Source organism: Patagioenas fasciata, chromosome 27 (genome assembly GCF_037038585.1).
Source record: "Patagioenas fasciata isolate bPatFas1 chromosome 27, bPatFas1.hap1, whole genome shotgun sequence".
NCBI classification, from domain to species: Eukaryota; Metazoa; Chordata; class Aves; order Columbiformes; family Columbidae; genus Patagioenas; species Patagioenas fasciata.
This window is the reverse complement of record NC_092546.1, coordinates 864673-879840: the sequence shown is the minus strand read 5'-3', so window position 1 is coordinate 879840 and position 15168 is coordinate 864673. Positions and strand designations below refer to the sequence as shown.

General features: G+C 60.2%; 1 long non-coding RNA gene across 2 annotated transcripts in view; it reads right to left on the bottom strand.

The window, feature by feature from the left end:
- Positions 1 to 15168, bottom strand: part of LOC139825687 (uncharacterized) — a 156593-nt gene that overhangs the window by 127688 nt on the left and 13737 nt on the right. Inside the window, exon 3 of one of the 2 annotated variants that reach the window (XR_011735910.1) lies at positions 5952 to 6654. The exons of the other annotated variant lie outside the window; for it this stretch is intronic. This is a non-coding gene — a long non-coding RNA (uncharacterized lncRNA). Of the gene's footprint in view, positions 1 to 5951; positions 6655 to 15168 lie in introns of those variants that run through there. 2 annotated transcript variants of the gene reach the window in all.

The window sequence follows — 15168 nt, the reverse complement described above, 5'->3', positions numbered from 1 at the left end:
GTCCCCCCGATCGCTGCTGCTGTCGCTGCCTGAGGAGCCGCAGCAGCCGCCGCTTGTCCGCCCCCCACGTCCCCCCGATCGCTGCTGCTGTCGCTGCCTGAGGAGCCGCAGGAGCCGCCGCTTGTCCGCCCCCCACGTCCCCCCGATCGCTGCTGCTGTCGCTGCCTGAGGAGCCGCAGGAGCCGCCGCTTTTCCGCCCCCCCACGTCCCCCCGATCGCTGCTGCTGTCGCTGCCTGAGGAGCCGCAGGAGCCGCCGCTTGTCCGCCCCCCCACGTCCCCCCGATCGCTGCTGCTGTCGCTGCCTGAGGAGCCGCAGCAGCCGCCGCTTGTCCGCCCCCCACGTCCCCCCGATCGCTGCTGCTGTCGCTGCCTGAGGAGCCGCAGCAGCCGCCGCTTGTCCGCCCAGCCCCGACTGCCCCCCCCAATCGCCGCCGCTGCCGCCCCCGCCACCCCCCTTCTCCCGCCATCCCGGTGTCACAACGGGGACTTTGAGCGCGGCTGTGGAGGCAGCAGCTGTTCTGATAGCGAAGCCAAACCGGACCGGGAAACAGGACCGGGAACCAGGAACCGTGGCAGGGAAGTTTTCCCTTGGAGCAAACAAACCCCAGGTGTTCTTCAATGTTTATTGAGAAAGCAGAGTCAGGATGCACCAGTAGTCCGATCAGTGACCTTCTAAGACAAAGTGGGGTCCTGGGATGTCACAATGGGCCCCAGTGACAAAGAGGGTCCCCATGGTGCCACAATGGGCCCTGGGGACAAAGGGAGTCACCAGGATGTCACAATGGGCCCTGGGGACACAGTGGGGCCCTGGGATGTCACAATGGGCCCTGGGGACAAACGGGGGGCCCAGGATGTCACATTAGGCCCTGGGGGAAAGAGGGGTCCCCAGGATGTCACAATGGCCTCTGGGGACTATGAGGGGTCCTGGGACGTCACAATGGGTCCTGGGGATAAAGGGGGTCCCCAGGATGTCACAATGGGCACCTGAGACAAAGGGGGGGTCCCCATTGTGTCACAATGCATCGCCAGTGACAAGGGGGTTCCCCATGGTGTCACAATGGGCCTTGGGGACAATTGGGGGTCCTGGGATGTCACAATGGGCCCTGGGGACAATGAGGGTTTCTGGGACGGCACAATGGGCCCTAGGGAAAAAGGGGGGTCCTGGGATGTCACAATGGGCCCTGGAGACAAAGGGGGCTCCCCAGGATGTCACAATGGGCTCTGGGGACAAAAGGGTCCCCTGAATGTCACAATGGGCCCTGGGGACAATGGGGGGTCCTGGGACGTCACAATGGGCCCTGGGGACATAGGGGTACCCAGGATGTCACAATGGGCTCTGGGGACAGAGGGGGTCCCCACGGTGTCACAATGGGCCCTGGGGACAAATGGGGGTCCCCTGAATGTCACAATGCACCCTGAGGACAATGGGGGGTCCTGGGATGTCACAATGGGCCCTGGGGACACAGGGGTCCCCAGGATGTGATAATGGGTTCTGGGGACAAGTGGGGTCCCCAGGATGTCACAATGGGCACTGGGGGGAAAGGGGTGGTCCCCATGGTGTCACAATGGGCCCAAGTGACAAGGAGGGTCCCCACAGTTCCACGATGGGCCCTGGGGACAACGGGGTCCACTGGATGTCACAATGGGCCCCGGGGACATAGGGAGGTCCTAGGATGTCACAGTGGGCCCTGGGGACAAAGTGGGGTGCCCTGAATGTCAGAATGGGCCCTGGGGACAAAGGGGGTTCCCCAAGATGTCTCAATGGGCCCTAGAGACAATGGGGAGTCCTGGAACATCACAATGGGCCCTGGTGACAAAGTGGGGTCTCCTGAATGTCAAAATGGGCCCTGGGGACAAGGGGGGACCCCATGGTGTCACAATGGGCCCTGGGGACAAAGAGGGGTCCCCTGAATGTCACAATGGGCCCTGGGGACAAAGTGGGGTCTCCTGAATGTCAAAATGGGCCCTGGGGACAAGGGGGGACCCCATGGTGTCACAATGGGCCCTGGGGACAAAGAGGGGTCCCCTGAATGTCACAATGGGCCCTGGGGACAAAGTGGGGTACCCTGAATGTCAGAATGGGACCTGGGGACAAAGGGGGTCCTGGGATGTCACAATGGGCTCCAGTGACAAAGGGGGTCCCCATGGTGCCAAAATGGGCCCTCAGGACAAAGTGGGTCCCCAGGATGTCACAATGGGCCCTGGGACGTCACAATAGGCCCTGGGGACAAAGGCGGTCCCCATGGTGTCACAATGGGCCCTGGGGACAAAGAGGGGTTGCCTGAATGTCACAATGGCCCCTGGGGACAAAGGAGGGTCCCCAGGATCTCAAAATGGGCCCTGGGGATAACGGGGTGTCCTGGGACGTCACAATGGCCCCTGGGGATAATGGGGGATCCCCAGGGTGACACAATGGGCCCTGGGGACAATGGGGGTACCCACAGTGTCAGAACGGGCCCTGGGGAAAAAGTGGAATCCTGCAATGTCACAATGGACCCTCAGGACAAGGGGGGGTCCCCATGGTGTCACAATGGCTCCCTAGTGACAAGGGGTTCCCCATGATGTCATGATGGGCCCTGGGGACAATTGGGGGGTTCTGAGATGTCACAATGGCCCCTGGGGACAAAGGGTGTCCCCAGGATGTCACAATGGGCCCTGGGGACAATGGGGGTCCCCATGGTGCCACAATGGGCCCTGGGGACAAGGGGGCCCCCAGGATCTCACAATGGGCCGTGGGGACAAAGAGGGGTCCCCAGGATGTCACAATGGACCCTGGGGACAATGGGGGCACCTGGGACGTCACAATGGGCCCTGGGGACAAAGGGTTCCCCAGGATGTCACAATGGGCCCTGGGGACAATGGGGGTCCCCAGGATTTCACAATGGGCCCTGGGGACAACGGGGCTCCCGACGGTGTCACAATGGGCCCTTGGGCCAAAGGCTGTCCCCTGAATGTCAAAATGGGCCCTGGGGACAATGGGGGTCCCCAGGATGTCACAATGGGCTCTGGGGACCATGGGGGGTCCGGGAACGTCACAATGGGCCCTGGGGATAAAGGGGGGTCCTGGGACGTCACAATGGGCCCCAGTGACAAAGGGGGTCCCAATGGTGCCACAATGGGTCCTGGGGAAAAAGGGCGTCCCCAGGATGTCACAATGGGCTCTGGGGACAAGGGGGGTCCCCACGGTGTCACAATGGGTCTTGGGTACAAAGTGGGGTCCTGGGATGTCACATTGGGCCACAGTGACAAAAGGGGTCCCCATGGTGCCCCAATGGGCCCTGGGGACAAAGGAGGTCCCCATGGTGCCACAGTGGGCCCCAGTGACAAAGGGGGTCCCCACGGTGTCACAATGGGCCTTGGGTACAAACTGGGGTCCTGGGGTGTCACACTGGGCCACAGTGACAAAAGGGGGCCCCATGGTGCCACAATGGGCCCTGGGGACAAAGGGGGTCCCCAGGATGTCACAATGGGCCCTGGGGAGAAAGAGGGGGTCCCCATGGTGTCACAATGGGTCCCGAGTGATAAGGGGGGTCCCCACGGTGCCACAATGGGCGAGAGGGACGAGGCGGTCCCCATGATGTCACAATGGGCCCTGGGGACAATGAGGTGTGCCCAGGATGTCACAATGGGCCCTGAGGACAAGGGGGGGTCCCCATGCTGTCACAATGGGTTACCAGTGACAAGGGGGGTCCACATGGTGTCACGATGGGCCCTGGGGACAAAGGCGGGTCCCCATGGTGTATACAATGGGTCCCCAGTGACAAAGAGGGTCCCCAGGATGTCACAATGGGCCCTGGGGACAAAGGGGGTCCTGGGATGTGACAATGGGCCCTGGAGTCAAAGGGGTGTCCCCATGGTGTCACAATGGGCCCTGAGGACAATGGGGGTCCTGGGATGTCACAATGGGCACTGGGAAGAAAGAGGGGGTCCCCAGGGTGCCACTATGGGCCCTGGGGACAAGAGGGTCCCCAGGATATCACAATGGGCCCTGGGGACAACGAGGGTTCCGACGGTGTCACAATGGGCCCTTGGGAAAAAGGCTGTCCCCTGAATGTCACAATGGGCCCTGGGGACAATGGGGGTCCCCAGGATGTCACAATGGGCTCTGGGGAGAAAGGGGTGGTCCCCATGGTGTCACAATGGGCCCAAGTGACAAGGAGGGTCCCCATGGTTCCACGATGGGCCCTGCGGACAACGGGGTCCACCGGATGTCACAATGGGCCCTGGGGACAAAGGGAGGTCCTAGGATGTCACAGTGGGCCCTGGGGACAAAGTGGGGTCCCCTGACTATCACAATGGGAGCTGGGGACAAAGGGGGTCCTGGGATGTCACAATGGGCCCCAGTGACAAAGGGGGTCCCCATGGTGTCACAATGGGCCATGGGGACAAAGGGGGGTCCTCGGATGCCACAATGGGCCCTCGGGACAACTGGGGGGTCCTGAGATGTCGCAATGGGCCCTGAGGACAATGGGGGGTCCCCACGGTGCCACAATGGGTCCCCAGTGACAAGGGGAGTCCCCAGGATGTCACAATGGGCCCTGGGGATAAAGGGGGTCCCCAGGATGCCACAATGGGCCCTGGGGAAAAAGGGGGGTCCTGGGATGTCACAATGGGCCCTTGGGAAAAAGGCTGTCCCCTGAATGTCACAATGGGCCCTGGGGACAATGGGGGTCCCCAGGATGTCACAATGGGCCTTCAGTATAAAGTGGGGTCCTGGGATGTCACAATGGGCCCTGGGGATCAAGGATGGTGCCCAGGATGTCACAATGGGCTCTGGGGACAATGGGGGGTCCTGGAATGTCACAATGGGTCCTGGGGAAAAGGGGGGGTCCCCAGGATGTCACAATGGGCCCTGGGGACAAGGGGGATACCCACGGTGTCAAAATGGGCCCTGGGGACAAAGGGAGGTCCCCAGGATATCACAATGGGCCCTGGGGATGACGGGGGGTCCTGGGACGTCACAATGGGCCCTGGGGACAATGGGGCGTCCTGATATGTTACAATGAGCCCTGGGCACAACTGGGGGGTCCTTAGATGGGGGGTCCTTATGTGGGGGGCGATGGTTAAAGTGTAAGTATGGAGAAGCTTGGCAGATTGATTATATTACACTTCCACAAACACGTCAAGGTAAGCGTTATGTACTTACAATGGTGGAAGCAACCACTGGATGGTTGGAAACGTCTGCCGTACCTCATGCTACAGCCCGAAATACCATCTTGGGCCTTGAGAAGCAAGTCCTTTGGTGGCCGGGTACGCCAGAAAGAATTGAATCAGACTATGGTACTCATTTCAAAACCAGTATTATAGACAATTGGGCCAAAGAACATGGTATTGAGTGGGTGTATCATATTCCATATCATGCACCAGCCTCTGGGAAAATTGAAAGGTACAATGGTTTGTTAAAAACTACACTAAAGGCACTTGGTGGTGGAGCCTTTAAAAACTGGGATTCACATTTAGCAAAAGCCACTTGGTTGGGCAACACCAGGGGATCAACCAATCGAGCCGGGCCTGCCCAATCAGAAATTCTATGGACTGTGGAAGGAGATAAAGTCCCTGTAGTACACATGAAAAATATGTTAGGAAAGGCAGTCTGGGTTCCTCCTGCCTCGGGCACAGGCAAACCTATTCGTGGGATTGTTTTTGCCCAGGGACCTGGCAGCACCTGGTGGGTGATGCTTAAGGATGGAGAAGTTCGGTGTGCACCTCAAGGGGATTGGATTTCAGGTGAAAATGTGCAATGCTGAACTGTACGATGTGAATTGCCGCACTAACAATGTTTAATAAGTGTCTTTCAGATCAAGACAATGGTGATGAAACCAGCGCCGGCTTCTTCGAGTGGCGCCCGACACCTTCTTGGAAGTTGGTGTCCTTAACCCACCAACAGGGGTCATGAGATGCACTTGGACCATTTTCCCTGCCCTGGGAGACTGTGGTGACAAAATGAACTTAATGAACTTTTCAAAGGATGGTCCACTGATTAATTACTCCTGTGTATATATGTACATATGTATATATATATAGTAGTAGTGATTAATTAGATTGTATTGATAGATTGTATTGATAAGGTTTAAGTATTCAGTGAATGTCATATGATAAGGGGTGGAATGTCCTGGTTTTGTTAAAAACAAGTTTCTCTTTTAGTGAATTTGCCTGTCAGCTAAAGCCTTCATGTCAGCTGCATTTTCCTGGAGAACCAGACACATGTTTTGGTTAAACCCAGCAAGGGAATGCAAACTTATTGACAAGCACAGATGGACATCTCGCGAGAGGGGCAACGAGAAACTGGTGATCGAGAGACTGACCAACGGTGAATAACATTCCATTCACGTGAATACTTCATATAAAAGTGGGAGATCACGAGGATCTCGCCCCTTTTCCCTTTCTCCCTTTTTTCCTCATGGCCGACATCAGGAGAGGACCTTGCTGGTCGTCCCTGCGAACGGAGGCCAGTGAGAGACTGAATCCAGCTCCGGTTGGCTGCAGAGTCTGATCCAGGACTTTGGGTGCTGGCTCTGCAGTTGCTCAGACTTACAAGATGGGTTTTGTATATTTGTATTATTTTCTCTGTTCTCATCAGTAGCATCAGTAAAACATCTTGAACTTTTCCAACTCTCTCCCCTCTGTGCTTCTTCCCCTCCCGATCGCCTGTGCTGAGTGGGAAGGGGGGAGAGGGAGGGGCAAAAGGGGGAATTGGGGGGGGGAGAGGAGGTTGACAACACATCTGCCAGGGTTTGATTGTCACCCCGCAATCTTAACCCTCGACAGGGACAAAGGGGGACCCAGGATGTCACAATGGGCCCTGGGGACAAAGGGCGGTCGCCAGGATATCACAATGGGCTCTGGTGACAATGGGGTCCCCAGGATGTCACAATGGGCCCTGGGGACAAGTTGGGGTCCCCTGAATTTCACAATGGGCCCTGGGGACAAAGAGGGCTCCCCAGCATATCACAATGGGCCCTGGGGACAAGGGGGGGTCCCCAGGATGTCACAATGGGCCCTGGGGACAAGGGGGGGTCCCCAGCATGTCACAATGGGCCCTGGGGACAAAGGGGGTCCCCACGGTATCAGAATGGGCCCTGGGGACAAAGGGGGGTCCCCTGAATGTCACAATGGGCCCTGGGGACAATGGGGGGTCCTGGGATGTCTCAATGAGCCCTGCGGACAAGGGTGGTACCCACGGTGTCACAATGGGCCCTGGGCACAACGGGGGGTCCCCATAGTGTCACAATGGGTCCTGGGGACAATGGGGGGTCCCCAGGATGTCACAATGGGCCCTGGGGAAAAAGAGGGGTCCCCTGAATGTCACAATGGGCCCTGGGGACAAGGGGGTGCAGAGGATGTCACAATGGGCCCTGGGGACAATGGGGGGTCCTGGGATGTCACAATGGGCCCTGGGGACAATGGGAGTCCCCAGAGTGTCACAATGGGCCTTGGGAACAAGGGGGTCCCCCAGATATCACAATGGGCCCTGGGGACAATGTAAGGTCCTGGGCTGTCACAATGGACCCTGAGGACAAGGGGGGACCCCAGGATGTCACAATGAAGTCTTGGGACAAAGGGGGTCCCCAGGATGTCACAATGGGCCCTGGGGACAAAGCGGGGGTCCTGGAATCTCACAATGGGCCCCAGTGACAAAGGGGGTCCCTATGGTGCCAAAATGGGCCCTGGGGACAATGGGGGGTCCTGGGATGTCACAATGAGCCCTGCAGACAAGGGTAGTACCCACAGTGTCACAATGGGCCCTGGGCACAAGGGGGGGTCCCCATAGTGTCACAATGGACCCTGGGGACAAGGGGGTGCCGAGGATGTCACAATGGCCCCTGGGGACAATGGGAGGTCCTGGGACCGCACAATGGGCCCTGAGGACAATGGTGGGTCCCCTGAATGTCAAAATGGGCCCTGGGGACAAAGGGGGGTCCGCAGGATGTCACAATGGGCACTGGGGACAAAGGGGGGGTCCCCAGGATGTCACAATGGGCCCTGGGGACAATGTGGGGTCCTGGGATTTCACAATGGGCCCCAGTGACAAAGGGGGTCCCCTGAATGTCACAATGGGTCCTGGGGACAATGGGGGGTCCTGGGACGTCACAATGGGCCCTGGGGACAAGGGGGGGTCCCCAGGATGTCACAATGGGCCCTGGGGACAAAGAGGGGTCCCCTGAATGTCACAACGGGCCCTGGGGACAGGGGGGTGCAGTGGATGTCACAATGGGCCCTGGGGACAATGGGGGGCATCCAGGATGTCAGAGTCATGAGGACAAGGGGGGTCCCCATGGTGTCACAATGGGTCCCCAGTGACAAGAAGGGGTCCCCATGGTGTCACAATAGGCCCTGGGGACAAAGTGGGGTCCAAGAATGTCACAATGGGCCCTGGGGACAAAAGGGGTTGCCGTAGTGCCACAATGGGCCCTGGGGTCAAAGGGGGTCCCCATGGTGCTACAATGGGCCCTGGGGACAAAGGGGGGTCCTGGGATGTCACAATGAGCCCTGGGGACAAAGGGGGTGTCCCCATGGTGCCACAACGGGCCCTGGGAGGAAGGGGATGGCCAGGATGTCACAATGGGTCCTGGGGAAAATGGGGGGTGCCCAGGATGTCACAATGGACCCTGAGGACAAGCGCGGGTCTCCATGGTGTCACAATGGGCCCCAGTGACAAAGGGGGTCCCCTGAATGTCACAATAGGTCCTGGGGACAATAGGGGGTCCTGGGACGTCACAATGGGCCCTGGGGACAAGGAGGGATCCCCAGGATGTCACAATGGGCCCTGGGGACAATGGGGGGTCCTGGGACGTCACAATGGGCCCTGGGGACAAGGGGGGGTCCCCAGGATGTCACAATGGGCCCTGGGGACAAAGAGGGGTCCCCTGAATGTCACAATGGGCCCTGGGGACAAGGGGGTGCAGAGGATGTCACAATGGGCCCTGGAGACAGTGGGGGGTCCTGGGACATCACAATGGGCCCTGGGGACAAGGAGGGATCCCCAGGATGTCACAATGGGCCCTGGGGACAATGGGGGGTCCTGGGACGTCACAATGGGCCCTGGGGACAAGGGGGGGTCCCCAGGATGTCACAATGGGCCCTGGGGACAATGGGGGGTCCTGGGATGTCACAATGGGCCCTGGGGACAAGGTGGGGTCCCCAGGATGTCACACTGGGCCTTGGGAACAAGGGGGTCCCCCAGATATCACAATGGGCCCTGGGGACAATGTAAAGTCCTGGGCTGTCACAATGGACCCTGAGGACAAGGGGGGACCCCAGGATGTCACAATGAAATCTTGGGACAAAGGGGGTCCCCAGGATGTCACAATGGGCCCTGGGGACAAAGGGGGTCCCCACGGTGTCAGAATGGGCCCTGGGGACAAGGGGGGTCCCCTGAATGTCACAATGGGCCCTGGGGACAATGGGGGGTCCTGGGATGTCACAATGAGCCCTGGGGACAAGGGTGGTACCCACGGTGTCACAATGGGCCCTGGGCACAAGCGGGGGTCCCCATAGTGTCACAATGGACCCTGGGGACAAGGGGGTGCCGAGGATGTCACAATGGGCCCTGGGGACAATGGGGGGTCCTGGGACCTCACAATGGGCCCTGAGGACAATGGTGGGTCCCCTGAATGTCAAAATGGGCCCTGGGGACAAAGGGGGGTCCGCAGGATGTCACAATGGGCACTGGGGATAAAGGGGGGGTCCCCATGGTGTCACAATGGGCCCAAGTGACAAGGAGGGTCCCCACGGTGCCACGATGGGTCCTGGGGACAGGGGCGTCCCCCAGATGTCACAATGGGCCCTGAGGACAATGGGAGGCCCCAAGGTGTTCAGAACGAGCCCTGGGGACAAAGTGGAATCCTGGAATGTCACAATGGCCCCCAGTGACAAAGGGGTTCCCCATGGTGTCACAATGGGCCCTGGGGACAAAAGGGGTCCCCAGGATTTCACAATAGCACTGGGGACAAAGGGGGGTCGTGGGATGTCACAATGAGCCCTGGGGACAAGGGAGATCCCCATGGTGTCACAATAAGCCCTGGGGACAAAGGGTGGTCCTGGGACATTTCAATGGGCCCTGGGGACAAAGGGGGGACCCCAGGATGTCACAATGGGCCCTGGGGACAAAGGGGGGTCCCCATGGTGTCACAATGGGCCCGGGGGACAAGGGGGTCCCCCAGATATCGCAATGGGCCCTGGGGACAAAGTAAGGTCCTGGGCTGTCACAATGGACCCTGAGGACAAGTGGGGTCCCCCAGATGTCACAATGGGCCCTGGGGACCAGGGGGGGTCCTGGGATGTCACAATGGGCCCCAGTGACAAAGAGGGTCCTCATGGTGCCACAATTGGCCCCAGTGACAAAGGGGGTCCCCTGGATGTCACATTGGGCTCTGGGGACAATGGGGGGTCCTGGGACGTCACAGTGGGCCCTGGGAACAAGGGGGGGTCCCCAGGATGTCACAATGGGCCCTGGGGACAAAGAGGGGTCCCCTGAATGTCACAATGGGCCCTGGGGACAAGGGGGTGCCGAGGATGTCACAATGGGCCCTGGGGAAAATGGGGGTCCTAGCACGTCACGATGGGCCCTGGGGACAAGGAGGGATTCCCAGGATGTCACAATGGGCCCTGGGGACAAGGGGGTGTCCCCAGGATGTCAAAATGGGCCCTGCGGACAAGGGTGGTACCCACGGTGTCACAATGGTCACTGGGACAAGGGGGGGTCCCTATAGTGTCACAATGGGTCCTGGGGACAAGTGGGGTCCCCTGAAAGTCACAATGAGCCCTGGGGACAATGTGGGGTCCTGGGACATCACAATGGGCCCTGGGGACAAGGAGGGATCCCCAGGATGTCACAATGGGCCCTGGGGACAATGGGGGGTCCTGGGAAGTCACAATGGGCCCTGGCGACAAGGAGGGATCCCCAGGATGTCACAATGGGCCCCGGGGACAATGGCGGGTCCTGGGACGTCACAATGGGCCCTGGGGACAAGGGGGGGTCCCCAGGACGTCACAATGGGCCCTGGGGACAAAGAGGGGTCCCCTGGATGTCACAATGGGCCCTGGGGACAAAGGGGGTCCCCACGGTATCAGTATGGGCCCTAGGGACAAAGGGGGGTCCTGGGACGTCACAATGGGCCCTGGGGACAAGGGGGGGTCCTGGGACGTCACAATGGGCCCTGGGGACAAGGGGGTGCAGAGGATGTCACAATGGGCCCTGGGGACAATGTCGGGTCCTGGGACGTCACAATGGGCCCTGGGGACAAGGGGGGGTCCCCAGGATGTCACAATGGGCCCTGGGGACAAAGAGGAGTCCCCTGAATGTCAGAATGGGCCCTGGGGACAAGGGGGTGCAGTGGATGTCACAATGGGCCCTGGGGACAATGGGGGGTGTCCAGGATGTGAGAATGAGTCCTGAGGACAAGGGGGGGTCCCCATGGTGTCACAATGGGTCCCCAGTGACAAGGAGGGGTCCCCATGGTGTCACAATAGGCCCTGGGGACAAAGTGGGGTCCAAGAATGTCACAATGGGCCCTGGGGACAAAAGGGGTTGCCATGGTGCCACAATGGGCCCTGGGGTCAAAGGGGGTCCCCATGGTGCTACAATGGGCCCTGGGGACAAAGGGGGGTCCTGGGATGTCACAATGGGCCCTGGGGACAAAGGGGGTGTCCCCATGGTGCCACAACGGGCCCTGGGAGCAAGGGGGTGGCCAGGATGTCACAATGGGTCCTGGGGACAATGGGGGGTCCTGGGACGTCACAATGGGCCCTGGGGACAAGGAGGGATCCCCAGGATGTCAGAATGGGCCCTGGGGACAAAGAGGGGTCCCCTGAATGTCACAATGGGCCCTGGGGACAAGGGGGTGCAGAGGATGTCACAATGGGCCCTGGGGACAATGGGGGGTCCTGGGACATCACAATGGGCCCTGGAGACAAGGAGGGATCACCAGGATGTCACAATGGGCCCTGGGGACAATGGGGGGTCCTGGGACGTCACAATGGGCCCTGGGGACAAGGAGGGATCCCCAGGATGTCAGAATGGGCCCTGGGGACAAAGAGGGGTCCCCAGGATGTCACAATAGGCCCTGGGGACAAGGGGGTGCCGAGGATGTCACAATGGGCTCTGGGGACAATGGTGGGTCCTGGCATGTCACAATGGGCCCTGGGGACAAGGGTGGGTCCCCAGGATGTCACAATGCGCCTTGGGAACAAGGGGGTCCCCCAGATATCACAATGGGCCCTGGGGACAATGTAAGGTCCTGGGCTGTCACAATGGACCCTGAGGACAAGGGGGGTCCCTAGGATGTCACAATGAAGTCTTGGGACAAAGGGGGTCCCCAGGATGTCACAATGGGGCCTGGGGAACAGGGGGGGTCCCCAGGATGTCACAATGGGCCCCAGTGACAAAGGGGGTCCCTATGGTGCCACAATGGGCCCTGGGGACAAAGAGGGTCCCCTGGATGTCACAATGGGCTCTGGGGACAAGGAGGGTCCCCAGGATGTCACAATGGGCCCTGGGGACAAAGAGCGTCCCCAGGATGTCACAATGGGCCCTGGGGACTAGGGGGGGTCCTGGGATGTCACAATGGGCCCCAGTGACAAAGGGGGTCCCTATGGTGCCACAATGGGCCCTGGGGACAAAGGGGGTCCCCAGGATGTCACAATGGGCCCTGGGGACAAAGAGCGTCCCCAGCATGTCACAATGGGCCCTGGGGACAAAGGGGGTCCCCACGTTATCAGAATGGGCCCTGGGGACAAAGGGGGGTCCCCTGAATGTCACAATGGGCCCTGGGGAAAATGGGGGGTCCTGGGATGTCACAATGAGCCCTGCAGACAAGTGTGGTACCCACGGTGTCACAATGGGCCCTAGGCACAAGGGGGGGTCCCCATAGTGTCACAATGGGTCCTGGGGACAAGTGGGGTCCCCAGGATGTCACAATGGGCCCTGGGGACAATGTGGGGTCCCCTGAATGTCACAATGGGCCCTGGGGACAAAGGGGGGTCCGCAGGATGTCACAATGGGCACTGGGGACAAAGGGGGGGTCCCCAGGATGTCACAATGGGCCCTGGGGACAATGTGGGGTCCTGGGATTTCACAATGGGCCCCAGTGACAAAGGGGGTCCCCTAAATGTCACAATGGGTCCTGGGGACAATGGGGGGTCCTGGGACGTCACAATGGGCCCTGGGGACAAGGAGGGATCCCCAGGATGTCACAATGGGCCCTGGGGACAAGGGGGTGTCCCCAGGATGTCACAATGGGCCCTGCGGACAAGGGTGGTACCCACGCTGTCACAATGGGCACTGGGCACAAGGGGGGGTCCCTATAGTGTCACAATGGGTCCTGGGGACAAGTGGGGTCCCCTGAAAGTCACAATGGGCCCTGAGGACAATGGTGGGTCCCCTGAATGTCAAAATGGGCCCCTGTGACAAACGGGGGCCCCTGAATGTCACAATGGGCCCTGGGGACAATGGGGGGTCCTGGGACATCACAATGGGCCCTGGGGACAAGGAGGGATCCCCAGGATGTCACAATGGGCCCTGGGAACAATGGCGGGTCCTGGGACGTCACAATGGGCCCTGGGGACAAGGGGGGGTCCCCTGGATGTCACAATGGGCCCTGGGGACAAGGAGGGATTCCCAGGACGTCACAATGGGCCCTGGGGACAAGGGGGTGTCCCCAGGATGTCACAATGGGCCCTGGGGACAATGGGGTTGCCCAGGATGTCACAATGGACCCTGGGGACAAAGGGGGGTGGGCAGGATGTCACAATGGGCACTGGGGACAAAGGGGGGGTCCCCATGGTGTCACAATGGGTCCCAAGTGACAAGGAGGGTTCCCCATGGTGTCACAATAGGCCCTGGGGACAAAGTGGGGTCCTAGAATGTCACAATGAGCCCTGGGGACAAAGGGGGGTCCTCGATGTCGCAATGAGCCCTGCGGACAAGGGTGGTACCCACAGTGTCACAATGGGCTCTGGGCACAAGGGGGGGTCCCCATAGTGTAACAATGGGTCCTGGGGACAAGTGGGGTCCCCAGGATGTCACAATGGGCCCTGGGGACAATGTGGGGTCCTGGGATTTCACAATGGGCCCCAGTGACAAAGGGGGTCCCCTGAATGTCACAATGGGCCCTGGGGACAATGGGGGGTCCTGGGACATCACAATGGGCCCTGGGGACAAGGAGGGATCCCCAGGATGTCACAATGGGCCCTGGGGACAAAGAGGGTGTTCCCATGGTGTCACAATGGGCCCAAGTGACAAGGAGGGTCCCCACAGTGCCACGATGGGTCCTGGGGACAAGGGCGTTCCCCAGATGTCACAATGGGCCCTGGGGACAAAAGGGGTCCCCAGGATTTCACAATAGCACTGGGGATAAAGGGGGGTCATGGGATGTCACAATGGGCCCTGGGGACAAGGGAGATCCCCATGGTGTCACAATAAGCCCTGGGGACAAAGTGGGGTCCTGGGATGTCACAATGGGCCCCAGTGACAAAGGGGTTCCCCATGGTGCCACAATGGGCCGTGGGGACAAATGGGGTCCCCAGGATGTCACAATGAACTCTGGAAACAAACGGTGGTCCTGGGACATTTCAATGGGCCCTGGGGACAAAGGGGGGATCCCAGGATGTCACAATGGGCCCTGGGGACAAAGGGGGTCCCCTGGCTGTCACAATGGGCTCTGGGGACAAGGAGGGTCCCCAGGATGTCACAATGGGCCCTGGAGACAAAGGGGGGTGTCGACGGTGTCAAAATGGGCCCTGGGGACAAAGGGCGTCCCCAGGATGTCACAATGGGCCCTGGGGACAAAGGGGGGTCCCGTGAATGTCACAATGTGCCCTAGGGACAAGGGGGTGCCGAGGACTTCACAATGGGCCCTGGGGACAATGGGGGGTCCTGGGATGACACAATGGGCCCTGGGGACAAGAGGGGATTCCTAGGATGTCACAATGGGCCCTGGGGACAAAGAGGATCCCCAGCATGTCACAATGGGCCCTGTGGACAAGGGGGGTCCCCTGAATGTCACAATGGGCCCTGGGGACAATGGGGGGTCCTGGGATGTCACAATGAGCCCTGCAGACAAGGGTGGTACCCACAGTGTCACAATGGGCCCTGGGCACAAGGGGGGGTCCCCATAGTGTCACAATGGACCCTGGGGACAAGGGGGTGCCGAGGATGTCACAATGGG